We start from the raw sequence: 13,001 nt of genomic DNA on the forward strand, positions 1-13,001 counted from the left end.
TGCACTGAAAATTAAAAAACGAGAAAAATCTAATCATTTCTCTATCTTTCCCACAAATTACATTGAAAAAGAATGAGCAAAAGCTACAATAATTATGTACACACATTCTAAACCAAACATATTAAGCAAAACGTCATAATCACCATAAGGCTAACATATGTAATTTTGTATTTTACAATATAAAATGGGGCTACGATAAAACTTTCTGATATCTGCTTAAAAGGCATCCTTTTCATTAAAATATGTGCCCAAATTTGTTTCTTTATAGTTATTTCTGCCTTGTGAATCATTAGTTATAATTTTGTTTTTACAATTTTCCTATTTCATTTTGCCATCAAGCATCATATTCATCATCATTAACTGAGGAATGGGGGCCCACAGGAAAAAAAAAGATGGAGTCAGAAACCAATAATCCTAATAAAAATCTGCTCATGGTGTTGTAAGTTATCTGTTATCTCTTTAAATATCAATTCTTAATGGCTGGCAAAATTCAAAATAGCAAATAACAATATCATTTTAACTCCATCCAAGAAATAATAAAAACAGTAATGAGTATATCAGTATCAAAGATCTCTCCAAATTATGATCACCAGACTGATTTCCTAACATGTCTAAAGCCTCCATCTTTTTGAACCAAAGGGGTTGAATTAGATAAAATTTAAGCTGTCTTTCAAATGGAAACTTCTATGCATCTAGGATACCTGGATGTTTTCTGTTAATCCAACTTCTCTAGGTATGTTCTAGGGTAGATTCCTAACAATAGAGCTCAGCAGGCCAATTCTGTTTCTATAACAAACCACACTGATATGCATAAGTCATGGAAGTCACTTGGCTCAATATATTTTTCAAAGCTATTCTACCTTTTAAGCTATGCTAAACTGATAGTAGCCTTAAAGGCTCCAGAGATAAATCTCACAAAATAAGTCTGCTATTTTCCATGCAATTTCATTTTAATTAAAAAACCAGTAGAAGAAAAAATATGATCATTACATGGGTGGTAAGAATACCTCCTACTACAAATTACAAACTAAAACTACACATGGAAACAGAGAAATTAACCAGGATATGGAAAGTAAATAAACTATTTATGAATGAATGACTAAATGAATCAGTTGGCCTGCAGTGTTAAATCTTATTAGAGGTGTCTTATGCTTTAGGCCATGGATTCTGACAATTACACCAATATTTGGTCACTCCTGCCTCTGCTCACCCACAGAGCACACAGTTTAACCTTAATGTATGTCTCTGTATCTTGTATTATAATACATTTATCTATCCCAATCAATTGCTTAATATTATTTAACTTTGTATTCAGTATAGCATTTAGTCATCTTGCACACAGTAGGCACTGAGTACATATTTTATGAAATAATACATAAGCACCTGTATATCTAAACTTTCTACATTAACCAGAAAATAACTGTGCTTTTGATTTATATGACAATATCTTAGGTAACAACTCTTCTGGGTCATTTAGCTCTGCAAATTTACTTGCGCAGTAATTTCTTCCAACCAAACCATTCATTATTCTAGATATAACTGGACCGTCTCTTCTGGAAGAGTCCTCGGATGAGAGCTGCAGAGATCAGCTCACAAAAAGCACTTCTGGCCTCTTCCCCTTAAGATGCTAACTGGTATAATTTAATCTGTTATTTAAATGTATGTTTTATTGCTGTAAATCAATAAAACTTCCATCTGAGCTGTGTCAAAGAAATGTTTATACTATATTGCTAATTATTTAAAAGGGATTTTTTAAGGTAGACCCTAAATATAATGGATTAGGAAATAAATTTTAAAAGTCCTAAAGGTGAAAGCCTTTATGTTTCATTTATCTACACCTCTCATGATCTTGGAAAGATCATGAATTAAGAGAGAAAAGCAGCAGACAATACTTCAAAAAGCACTGAAATGAATGTAAACTGACTCATTTTCAGGTCCAAGATGCTCACATATTTTGCACTCTGCTACTTGCTATTAAATCCCAGGATGCAGTATTTTTACAAGTTTTTTTAAAACAGAAAAAAACAGAAGGGAAGAGAAAAGAGAAGACAAAAAGAAAAGGAAAATACAGACATATATATTAGTCTATGTTTCTTAAGTGAGCTAAAGAAGACAGAATAGGCCTTCCCACCTTTTGAAATCTGTGTAAGAGTCTGGGTCTGAAATGTACAATTCCATTGCCCTAACATGGGGAAAAGGAATTTGTACCCTGCTGCCAATCTTTAACAATATTAAAGCTTCTTTCCAGAGATTAGTCAATAAAAAAATGTTTTATACATTTGTATCCTAATACTTCTAAAAGTAAAATGAGAAAACTTATTTTGTTTTAATTACCTTTCACAATGAAAATATTTTGATATGAATAATTTTCATGGCTTTGAAGAAATGCAATACACAAGATCAGACCTTATATGACAGAGAGGACACAGGAACAGATCTGGGTGTCACTTCAGCTCTGGGCATACAAACCACAAGAGCCTGGTCAAGTTACTTACCATTTTATTTATTTATTTATTTTTTGAGATGGAGTCTCACTCTGTCGTCCAGGCCGGAGTGTAGTGGCGTGATCTCTGCTCACTGCAACCTCCGCCTCCCGGGTTCAAGCAATTCTCCTACCTCAGCCTCCTGAGTAGCTGGGACTACAGATGCGTGACACCACACCTGGCTAATTTTTGTATTTTTAGTAGAAACGGGGTTTCAAAATATTGGCCAGGCTGGTCTTGAACTTCTGATCTCATGATCCACCCGCCTTGGCCTCCCAAAGTGCTGGGATTACAGGCACGCGCCACTGCTTTCAGCCAAGTTACTTAACATTTTAACACACAGGTGACAGTGTCTGTTTCATAAGACTGCTGGGGGAATGAAGTGAAATCATTCACCAAAGCAAAGAGGATGCTCAGTAAAAAATGTTTCACCTCCCTGAACTCCTAACCACGCAATCAATTCACTGTAACATGTTTGTTCTGGCTGTATCACCCAACTAAATTTTCAGCAGGTAGAACTAACCAATTTCTTTCTTAAGAAAAACATTCCTCTAACGATGTGCAGACGGGAGAATAGGAAAGATAAATAAGAGGCTGTTTTGCTGTGGTACTAATAAAAATTTCAACATGAGACAAAAAGAGAAGGATCTTTATAAACTAAACTAAGGCAGTAGTAGGACTACCAGTCCTCTAAATCCAAGGAAAGCAGGAATTAGATGAATGACAGAGTATTGTGATATACTGGGGCAGGCAGTCCCCAGAAAAGCAAGTAGTCTCCTATTGATACAAGAGATCTCATTATTCTAAATTAAGTCGGGGATTCTAAACCTGGCTTCACATTAGAATCACCTAGGAGGCTGGTAAAACCCACCAGTTTCCAGGCCCCACCCTTCCCCAGGATTTTGATTAATTGATCTGGGCTCTGGGCCCAGGGAGTTCTGTTTTATTAAAAGCTCTCCAGGTGGTGCTAATGTGCAGTTGTGACTGAGAACCAAGGATCTAAATGTTTTTAAAACCCGGGGTAAACATGAACAACAAGCACCCAGGGTCCACACCTTACGGCAAAAGCCATTTATCTTCTACGGACAAGCAAGCGCACCAGACAAACACACAGTCAAGCAGACATGCCAAGCTCTCATGAGTTTTAAAATCTTTAGTATGTTCTTTACCATCACGATCACTCACCTAGAGATTTAAAATTTTCTAAACTTACAGTTACGAAATGAACTATTTTCTGGCACAGCTAGCAGTACCAGCACCTGCCTACAAAAGCAGGCCATTTAAAGGGTGAGGAATGCTTCCAAATGACAAGGTTAGGCCAGCTATCAACAAAGAACAATCCCACCAATTTCACCTCGGGTTAAGCCTTCTCAATTCCAGAGACCGAAGCTCTGTGAATCGTGGATTCTGCATTCCTGGGGCCAGACCTCTGATGAGCAAGCCTGTTGTCTCTTCCATCAGATGGCCAGGGGCTTCACAACAAACTAAAGAGGTCCTTCACTGAACTAAACATTCACTCTCATTCCTGTTTTAAAGCAATCCTGCTGCTCTCACCTATATAACTAAAGACAATAATCCTCTAATATCTGCTTCCTTAAGTCACAGAATTTTGCACTTCATGATCATTGACCTCCTCTCTGAACTGATAACATGAGTTAGCATGTTACCTGCTCTTTAGTGGTTCCAGAGGCATGATGATTATTTTCCAAATATGTGAAAATCTCAGCATAGACATGTAATTGTTTAGTAACAACAATACTAATAGCAATAGTAACAGCTAATGTGTAGCACCAGTTACCATGTGCCAAGCACTGTTCAGAACAGTTAGGAAACATTTACTCCTGTGATTTCACAACAACCCTATGAGGCGAGTGCCATTATTATCCCCACTTTATAGACAAAGAAATGAGGCACAAAGAAGATACATGGTTAGTATGCAACAGAACTACAGTTAAAATCCAGGAAGTCTGGCTCCTACAATAAATGTTTATTGTAAGCCAAGCTATATTAACTGTTCAATAATTACTTGATAATTAATTCTGTAGAACACATAAAAAAGTGCATTAATTTACCTTAGCTTCATGTTTAAAGAATTCAGAGGTTCCCTTTGGGAGTATTATTCCCTCACCTCTGTTGAATGCAGTAAAACACTGCAGAAATAACAAAGCAAAAGCAAAGCTGGCTGGCTGGGAGCTGTCACTCCTAATTGTGCCCAGCACAGGTGCCCAAACCCACTGGGCTGGGTAACTGCAAGCTGGATTTAAATAACACAGAACTGCTAGTAGGAAATGGAATATCCTGTGATTCTCTCAACACCTATCCTTACTAGATAGGAACTCCCTAAGAGCATTACTGTTAAAATAGCTGACTACTAGTTAAAATACCTCATGTGTAAAGGGTAAATTTGTACTGCTTATTTTGACCACTGTGCCAAACTAAAGTTTTATTTAATGTTTCTTTAACATACACTAGTAAGCTTTTCATACAGGAAAAATTTGGATAATAAGAAGGTAGGTATTTTTAAAAAACCATTAGGAGCAAAAATATTCGATTGCAAGATTTTAAAGGATTTGATCCTTTGAAAACATTTTCTACGATGAATACGATCGAAAGTTGCTTTCTCTTTATTTTTCAATCTCTGCGTCCCAAAGGTTTCCCCAAGCCTCATTCCTCCTGAAGAAATTGTACAGGAGTGAACAATTGTGTCCTGCAAGTGTGCTCTGTTTCTTTCCCTTCTCCCCTATGTTCCTGTTCCTGCTTAAATTCCCAAATGACATGAAGAAGTTGCCAACGCCTTACACTGGAAGATCTATACGATCTGTGGTTTTCATTTTAAGTCAAGCTGTAATGGAAAAACTATCCTCGTTAAGGGAAGTTTATTACACTACATTATATTTTTTAAAAACATGCAATTGTTCTTATAGCCCTTGAGGAGCTGAATTCTACTAAGAGAAGACACTTTTCACTTTGAGAGGCACAGTAAAGGTTTTCAGACACCATACTCATTTAGCCAATTATCCTCCCAACAGGCCATGAAAGCATTAAGGTACAGGTCAACTATCACTTCCTTACTGGTTTCCCAACTTCATGTTGTCAAAACTGTGGTTCCAAGCAAAATAACCACCTCATACTTTTTAGTCACAGTTAAACTTGATACTTTCTGAAACACTAAGATTGGCTCACTGACAATCTCTGAAATGTCATACTGAGTACAGTGGGGCTTTTTAGCAACTTCTCTAAATAATATCCAATACTGTCTTAAACTAAAAAAAAAAAAATGAAATGAAAAGACTGTATCTGTAATTCCAATTAAGTTTTATTTCCACTCTGTCTTCTGGCTTGCACTTTTGCTATTGATTAACAAATCATATCCATGTTAGCCCATTCTGAATAGCTCAGAGGAATATTATAAATATTAAGATGATGTATTCTTCAAAATTCTTAGCTTCAAGTTGGTATCCTTTCACAAATAACTATAAAATAAACTCAAAATCTTTTTTTCCTGCATTAGTTCACTGAAAATAAAAAGGGTTAGCAATTAGAATCAGTAGATTCTTTGAAAACACTACCTAATGAAGATGTATTGTGTTTGCTGGGAAAGCTAAGCCTTGTGATTTCTCTGAGCTGTTACTCAGCTATTTACCCAGCAAACATCTCCTGAATGTATGTTAAATGCCAAGCACTAAAGCTAATCACTGAGCATCATGAATAAACTTACCCAGGGATGGCATCCCCCAAGCTAGAACTTTCCAATGATAAACAGGACAGTGAAACATTTTCCCCTTAAAAAAGCATAACTCAAACCCCTTCAACCTCATCCAAGAACACTGTGCCCTCAGCCCTACATCCAGAGCTATCCAACTACATTGTTCAATGTTCCAATGAATTTTGAATTTTTCATATACTGAAGGAATAATCACATGAGTGATGTGTTTACTAAAAGATCTCTATCCATGGATTTACAAAAGAAATGGTCATCGTTATTGATCAATAACCTAGATATTTACATGATACCATGGTCACCAAAGATAAGTTATGATTTATGTAACATGTTTCTACTTAATGCAAAAGTTTTAGATGCAAACAGATAACACTGAATTTAGCCAGTTGCTAGAGTTATGTTACAGCAACTTACTTGGTAACATATTTTTAAATTTTAGTTCATGCTTCACAAGTCTATTTTAGCAGAAAAGAAAACATTGCCACATTGAGATCCCAGGCTGGAAAGTTACTTTTCCTCTGCCACCAAGGACCATGTAAGATATGCACCCTGATGACTGATACACTTGATAATCAGATGGTAGCTAGAGAACAAACATAAGACCATGGCTGAAGGTACCTAAGAAAAATTTCAACGTTTCACGTTAAAATCAGGTAATATATGATCCGCAAATGATCAACACCTGTGCTACCTCGAGAAAGATTCTGTGTACACTGTAAACAAACAAACCCTAACTACCAGGTAAGTAAACATAACAAAATACTAACCCTGTCTACATAGCTTAGAAGAAGACTCCACCAAGTAAATTAATATCAGCATATAAGTGGCTTGGCCAGGGTTATTTAAAATGTCATGATTATAGTGGAAGAAGCAAAATATGTTCTGACAGAATATGATATTGTTGAAATCAATGAATGTGGCATTTTGCACAAATATTAAGTAGTTTAAAACTGTATGGTAAAATACGTTAAGACCTGCACAAAATTCACAGTACTGTTGCTGAAAATAATGTACACACTTCTTAAATATACACATATCCTTTTTTTCCCCCAAACTCTGAGAATCATCCATGAAAACATCTGAGCTAGGGATTATAGAGAAACAGTAATGATCAACAGACATCCCTTGCTTCAAGTAACCTATGCTCCAGTAATCATCAAACAAAATAGGATTCTTTAACTGCCATGATGGGGGTTCAGGCCCAGTGTAGGAGGAGTAAGGAGAGCAGTTATTCCAACAGAAGCTATTCGAAAGAAATTCTGGCAGAAACATTTATATTATTCACTGGCCAATGCAGAACAGGAATATAACAGAGAAATCCACCATAAGGCTGAAATTAATTTATTTTTTAGGTAAAATTTACATACAAGAAAATGCAGAGATGCAAGGTGCAACCATTCTGAATTTTAAGAAAATAGGCACACCCTTGTCAACACTATCTCGATCAAGAAAGAGAACATTTCCATAATTCAGGAAGTTCTCTCGTACCCCTTTTCCAGTCAATCCCCGTTGCCGTAGACAACCACTGATCAAATTTCTGTCCCCATTGCACACTGATGAACTTCATATGGAATCATGGGGAATGTACTGTTTTGTGTCTAGCTTCTTTTAATCAGCACAATATTTTAAAAATTCATTCATATGGTTGTTCCTTCTATGTCACTGATTCGTTTATCTACTGTTACCAGACTGGCTTGATTACTTTAGTGTTATAATAAGTCTTGAAATTAGACAGTGAATCCTCCAACTTTGTTCTCTGAGATAGTTTAGCAATTCTAGGTCCTCTGATTTTCCATAAAAAATTTAGAATCAACTTTTCTGGTTGAATGAATGTAAATGATGATAGTGGATATCTTTGCCTAGCAAACAGTCATAAGGGAAAGCATCATTTTTTCACCACTGAGAATAAAGTTGGCTGCAATTTTTTTGTGTGGATGTCATTTTCTACTCTGGTTTGCTGAAAGGTTTTATCATAAATTAATGTTATTCTCTCAAATATTTTCTCTGCATATACTGAGATGATAATACAGATTTGCCTCCATTGAATAATTTCAATATGGTGACTTGCATGGATTATTTTTCCATATGCTAAACCAACCAACCTTCCTGGGTCATTATTTACTCCCCTTTTACATACTGCTTGGTTCAGTTTTACTAATTTTTTGTTAAGGATACTTTTTGGTCTGAGTTCATGAAATTGGACTCAAATTTACTTTTCTTGTAACAACTCAGGCCCTAGTATTAGAATTATGCTGGCTTCAAAAACCTTATTGGGACGTGTTTATTCTACCTTTATTTTCTTAAAGTTTTGGTTTAAGATTGAAGCTATTTCTTCCTTAAATATTTTATAGAATTCACCAGGGGCTGGGTGCAGTGGCCCACACCTCTAATCTCAGCAATTTGGGAGGCTGCAGTGTGTGGATTGCTTAAGCTCAGGATTTCAAAACCAGCCCAGGAAACAAGGTGAAACCTCATCCCTACAAAAAATACAAAAATTTGCTGGGTGTGGTTGCATGTGCCTGTGGTCCCAGCTACTCAGGAGGTTGAGGTGGGAGGATCCCTTGAGCCTAGGCGGTCGATGCTGTAAGTGAGCTATGATCCTGCCACTGCATTCCAGCCACCTGAGTGCCAGAGTGAGATCCGGTCTCAAAAAAAAAAAAAAAATTCTATATGGGCCTGGAATTTGCTTTGCAGGTAACTTATTAATAATGATTTAGCTTCTTTAATAAATATAGGGATACTCAAATTTTCCATTTTATGTCCATTTTTGGTAAGTTGTGATTGTCAAGCAAATGACCATCCCATGTAAGTTGGTAAATTTATTGGCACAAAGTTGTTCACAGTTGTTCAAAGTTGGTCCTTCATTATCCTCGTAATGTCCATAGAATGACATGCCCTCTTTTATTCCTGATATTGATAATTTGTACTTTATCTTTTTATTCTTAATCAGTTTAATCACTCATAGCCAGTTTATCAATTTGATTAATCTTTTCAAAGAACCAACTGTTACACTGACCATTGGGTTTAATTTGCTCCTATTTTTCTAGCTTCTTAACATGAAACTTAGATCATTGACTTTAAACCTTTCCTCTTCTCTACTGTAATCACTTTTAAGCTACATATTTGCATCTAAGCACTGCTGTAGCTGCATTTCACAAATTTTAATATATTGTATTTTCTTTCCATTCAAAGCTATTTTCCAATTTTCCTTCTGATTTCTCCTTAGACCCATGAATTATTTAGAACCTGCTACTTTAATTTACAAAGATTTGCAGCTTTTTCTGGCTATCTTATTGTTATTGGTTTCTAATTTAATTCTGCTATGGTCAGGGGGCATATATTTCATTTATTTATTTAATAAATTATTAACATTTATTTTATACCCCAGGATATGATGAATTCTGGAGACTGTCTAATGTAAACTTGAAAAATAATGCATAAGGCCAGGCATGGTGGCTCACGCCTGTAATGCCAGCCCAAGGTGGGTGGATCACTTGAGCCCAAGAGTTTAAGACAAGCCTGGGCAACATGGTAAAACCCTGTCTCTACAAAAAAAATACAAAAATTAATGGGCATGGTTGCATGTGCTTCTAGTCCTAGCTACTCAGGAGGCTGAGGCGGGAGGGTCATTTGAGCCCAGGAGGTTGAGGCTGCAGTGAGCCATGTTCATGCCACTGCATACCAGCCTGGATGACACAGCAAGACCCTGTCTCAAAAAAAAAAAAAAAGAAAGAAAGAAAAGGAAAGGAAAGAAAAGAAAAGAAAAAGGGAAAGGGAAAAGGAAAGGAAAAAGAAAGTAAAATAATATGTATAGTGCAATTGTTGGATGTAGCAGTCTACAAATGTCAGTTTTGACAAGGTATTTAATAGTACTGTAATCTATCTTTTATCTAGTTGTTCTATTATTGTTAAAAAAGAGAATTAAAAATTCTGCAAATATAAGCTCGCCTTGCCTATTTTTTATTGTGGTAAAATATAAATAAAATTACCATTTTATCCACTTTTAAGTATACAGCTCTACAGAATTAAGTGCATTCACACTGTTGGCTAACTGCCAGCTGATAATTTTTGCTTCATGTATTTTGAAGCTATCTTATCAGATAAACAACACATTTTGTATCATTATTATTTCGGATGACTTGGCTCTTTTGTCATTAGAAAATGTCCTTCTTTATCTCTGCTAATATTGTCTAGAAGTCTACTTTGTGTGACTATTAATATAGCCACACCAGCCTTCCTATACTCACTTTTGTATATTACATCTTTCCCAATCTTTCATTTTGAATCTAATAGCATTAAAGTGTGTCTCTTTAGACAATGTAGATCTGTGCCACATTTTTAGTACGCAATAATTTTTTACATTTAATGTAATTATTACCATAAATGGGTTTTAGGTATACCATTTTGCTATTTGCTATTTGTGCCATCTCTTATTCATTCCTGTGTTCTTAATTTATTGCATTTATTCAGCTTATCCAAATATTTTAAGTATTGCGTTTTAATGCTCATAATGGCTTCTTATGTGTTTCCTTTTGTAATACATTCTAGTCATTGTTCTACAGATAAAAACATGCATCTTTCACTTATCAGTCTACCTAGAGATACTGCTGCACCATTTCACAAATATATAATTCCATTTACTGCCTCCAATGTTTTTGCTATTATAAAAAAATTAAGAAGAAGGTACAGAGATCTCCCATACACTTCCTGCCCACGTATGCATAGCCTCCCCAATTATCAACATCTTCCACCAAAGTGGGACATTTGTTGCAAGTGATGAGCCCACATTAGCACATCATTATCACCTATAATCCAAAGTTTACATTAGGTTTCACCCTTGGTGCTATATAGTTCATGGGTTTGGACAAATGTATAATGGCATGTATCTGCCATTAAAGTATAATAAAGAGTATTTTCACTATCCTAAATATCTTCCATGCTCCATACATTCATACATTCTGTCCATGTTTTATAATGGTCATCTTCAGGGGAATTAGACTTATACAAACTGCTCTGTCATTACCAAACCATGTTTACATTTTCCTGGAAAAAAATCAGATAACTGAAGGTGAGAGCAATTTTTATTTCCAGCTTAAATGCCGAATATAGAGACTTAACCTAAAACATTCTGAAGATAACAGCAAACAATACCTAACAGCATTGAAGAGTCTGTAAGCATGTTCACTGCTACTAACTCATTTGATCCTGTGAATAACATTGTATGACTGCTGGAACACTGGCTAGGTGAGAATATTAGAGCTTAGATAAATTAATTCATATGCAGTGAAAGCAAATCTTAAACATATTTTTCCCACCACACTATAATATCTTCATGATAAACAGTCGTATTTATATCTTCAGCACGAAGGTATTTACTTTTTGGGGTTGTTTTGACAAAGGGTCTCACTCTGTCACCCAGGTTGGAGTGCAGTGGCGTGATCTTGGCTCACTGCAATCTCTGCCTCCCAGGTTCAAGATTCTCCCACCTCAGCCTCCCGAGTAGCTGAGACTACAGGCATGTGCCACTACATCCAGCTAATTTTTCTATTTTTTGATAGAGATGGGGTTTCACCATGTTGGCCAGGGTGGTCTTGAACTCCTGACCTCAGGTGATCCACCCGCCTTAGCCTCCCAAAGTGCTGGGATTACAGGCGTAAGCCAAGGCACCTGGCAGGTATTTACTTGTAATCAGACTTTGCCACCAATTAATACATGTGCTATCTAAATCTATCATTCTTAAAATGACCACTGCATACTTCTATTTTTAAGATAGTGATTGACTCATATTCTACATTTCATATAAAGCCAAGTACCACTGATCTATTAGCATGAAATTTTAAGAACACATTCTCCAGCATAAATTTGTTTAGAAATAACATCCCCATTTAAATATCATTCTCAGAAGCATGTTATTGATATGGATTTTAAAATTATTATTATTATTTGAGATGGAGTCTAGCTCTGTCACCCAGGCTGGAGTGCAGTGGCACGATCTCGGCTCACTGCAACCTCCACCTCCCGGGTTCAAGCAATTCTTTGCCGCAGCCTCCCGAGTAACTGGGATTACAGGCGCCCACCACCACGCCCAGCTAATTTTTTTTTTTTTAGTAGAGACGGGGTTTTGCCATTTTGGCCAGGCTGGTCTTTTTTGAGGCCTTCAATAAACAAACCCAAATCTAATGTGTTATGAAAGTGAGAGCAAAGGATTTCCAGTTCCATCCACACCCACCAAAGGCCGGCCTGCCCACTTCACCCCCAAACTCCCAGATGATCATCATAGCCCTCTCCTAGCTGCTCTAACTTCTCATTCTTGTCCAAACATGACTGGCTCTTTCAGATGACAGGGACTTTGAAGATTACATTTCACCTAGAATTTCCCTCTCCCTCACTGTACCTGGAATTCTTTTATTCAAAAAGCTCAGCTATCTTTCTGTCGTGAGGCTAAGTTATTCACTCCTCTTGGAAGCTCCCATAACACTATATCCATCATTTACTCAACAGACTAAAAAAAAAGTCTCTCTCCTATATTAGACCATTAGAGGCTTCAGGACAGGAGCACTTCTTATCCATCTTTCCATCTCTAGTATTAAATACAAGACTAGTATGCAGAAAGTGTCAAGAAACTCTTTTTGAATGAATGAATTGAATGATTTCCACACCAACTGATGACTCCAAAAGTATAACCTCACACCTGTACCTTGGCAGCAGCCTCACAAATAGGTTTCCTAAATCTACCCAAGAGGCGAGAGCCCCAGTTAGTTCTGGGCATCACTGCCATAGTGATCTTTGACTCCTGT

The 13,001-nt window shown here is 36.5% G+C and overlaps 1 protein-coding gene across 1 annotated transcript in view; it reads right to left on the reverse strand.

Moving 5' to 3' along the window:
- Window positions 1-13,001, reverse strand: part of SLC2A13 (solute carrier family 2 member 13) — a 367,606-nt gene that overhangs the window by 286,150 nt on the left and 68,455 nt on the right. The window lies entirely within an intron of this gene.

This window comes from Hylobates moloch, unplaced genomic scaffold (genome assembly GCF_009828535.3).
Source record: "Hylobates moloch isolate HMO894 unplaced genomic scaffold, HMol_V3 SCAFFOLD_13, whole genome shotgun sequence".
NCBI classification, from domain to species: Eukaryota; Metazoa; Chordata; class Mammalia; order Primates; family Hylobatidae; genus Hylobates; species Hylobates moloch.